General features: G+C 43.8%; 1 pseudogene; it reads left to right on the forward strand.

Annotated features, from left to right (window-relative positions):
- The window catches only part of LOC143260054 (large subunit ribosomal RNA), an 8,092-nt pseudogene that overhangs the window by 2,726 nt on the left and 2,866 nt on the right, over positions 1 to 2,500 (forward strand).

Consider the following 2,500-nt stretch of genomic DNA (forward strand, 5'->3'; position numbering starts at 1 on the left):
TGGCACGGACTAGGGGAATCCGACTGTCTAATTAAAACAAAGCATTGCGATGGCCCCCACGGGTGTTGACGCAATGTGATTTCTGCCCAGTGCTCTGAATGTCAACGTGAAGAAATTCAAAAAAGCGCGGGTAAACGGCGGGAGTAACTATGACTCTCTTAAGGACTACGACTCTTAAGGAGAGTTATTGGTTACAGGGACGGTGATGCGCAATATAGACCTCTCGTTAGGTCCATTAGCCTCTCCCGTCCAAGTCTTCCCCACCTCCTATAGGTACCCGCCGGGTCATGCTAACGGGGTTCAGGCGACACTGGCGTATGCCAATGAACCTTTCGGGTTTGCAGCCCCATCGGTTCATGCCTTCGGGCACTTTCAATTGCAGCGAATAAAAAAACAGGCCTCGGAACGGTTGATTTACTTACTCGGGGAGAAAACCACTCCTCGACTTATAACGAAACTCACGCTATGTCAAAGGTACTTGATTCGAACAATAATAAGGATATATGCCCATCCTGTAAGATAGACCTGAGCGGGAGGTCTTCCGCGAGTGCGGCCCAACATCGGCGGCGATGCAATGCACCACCAACGCAGACTGAAGGATATGGTTGTGATGAGTGCGGTAGGTCCTTTAAGACCTTCGCCGGTTTGCGCCAGCACCAGCGCAGAACCCATGTCGAACAATATAACAGCGCGGATCTGGAGTTGCGAAATAAGCGTCTCACATCATCGAGAGCGCAGTATACTGACGGCGAGATCAGGGCTATTGCCAACGAAGAAGCCCAAATTCCTAACCGATCCGGCATGATGATAAAGGATATAGTTAAGATCTTATCCGTATCGTCTGGTCGATCCACTGAAGGTATTAAAAGACTGCGGATGAAGGCTAGTTATAAGAACTATCTAGCTGAGTCTCTCAAACAAAATGATGTGACGCGCATAAGAGACGTATGCCCACTAACACCAAGGGTTCGTCTCCAAAAACTTGTGTACCCGACGGCAGCTAGCCGTGAACATGAACAACAGGCTCGCGAATGTGAGGCGAGGATATCTGATGATATTCAGTTCCTCCTCTGCGAATTGCAAAGCGATACGTCGGGTGCGATGAGTGCGATTATAAATGCTGTGCTGGGCGACGTTCCGAAATCCAACATCATGGCTATGCTCGATGAATATATTTTACAAATACCTGCCTGCGTACTAGATAACTTGGAAAACATGGATAATAAAAAACAAAAACAAAAAAATGGTAACCGAAATATGAAGAACAATAGAAATAAAAATGATACTACAGGTAAGCAAAATATGAATAATAGTAAAAGCAATAAATACGACGACAATCACAAATATAAAGATAAATATAATAAATATAATAAAAACAACACCTTTAACAGAAAAAAAACATACATCAAACGCATTGGAAGGCGTAGTAAACGCAAATCAAGTGAATACGCGCGAATGCAGAAATTATACAAAAAGAACCCCAGGCAGGTAGCGGAACATATTTTATCAGGTAATGACTTAAATGCTATTAAAACACCGACAATAGAACAGTTTACGCAATATTACACAAAATTATTTGCCCGAAAGAATCTTGGATGGAAACCAACGAAACAGCAACCAACTGAAACCATAAATTTAAACTATCCGATAACATCTGTCGAAGTTCATGAGCAACTTGCCAAACTGAAAGAGTCTGCAGCTGGGGCTGACGGCATAAGTAGGCATGCACTACGGTCAATGCCTCGATGCGATCTACAGGCCCTACTAAACATCTTGTGGGGTCTCGGGTGCTTACCGTCAGTGCTAAGTATGAATAGAACGACACTGTTACCTAAGAACGGGGACCTCGCTGACCCAAAACAGTGGCGTCCAATAACAATATCGAGTAGATTACTTCGAATATTAAATAAAATAATAGTGACCCGGCTTGAAAACAATATCAAACTATCTCATGTCCAGAGGGGATTTACAAGAACCGATGGCATAATGGCGAACACCACGATTTTACAAACCTTAATTAAAACTAATAGATCCAAAGCCAAACCATTCATAATATTATCAATAGACCTTGCTAAAGCTTTTGATTCGGTAAATATTATATCAATTATTAATAGCCTAACAAAAAGAGGAATCGACACACACACAATAGAATATATACAGAATATATATAGCGAGGTAACAACTGTCTTGGAATGCCATGGTCTCCGGTCTGAGCCTATTCCTGTTAGGCGAGGCGTAAAGCAAGGAGACCCTATGTCAGGATTCCTATTCAACTTGGTAATAGACGAGATGCTCCAGAAACTTGATCAGCGGGAGGGTATCGTGGTCGGCGGCGCTAATATAACAACTATGGCGTTCGCCGATGACATAGTGATCGTGGCGCCTAAACTGAAGGTCATGCAAAGTCATATTGGCATCATTGAGGGGTTTCTCAGGAAGCATGGCCTTGAGGTCAATGTGGCCAAGTGCGCCGTATTTCAGAACTTGACCGTTCCCGGAA

This window comes from Megalopta genalis, chromosome 9, assembly GCF_051020955.1.
Source record: "Megalopta genalis isolate 19385.01 chromosome 9, iyMegGena1_principal, whole genome shotgun sequence".
NCBI lineage: Eukaryota > Metazoa > Arthropoda > Insecta > Hymenoptera > Halictidae > Megalopta > Megalopta genalis.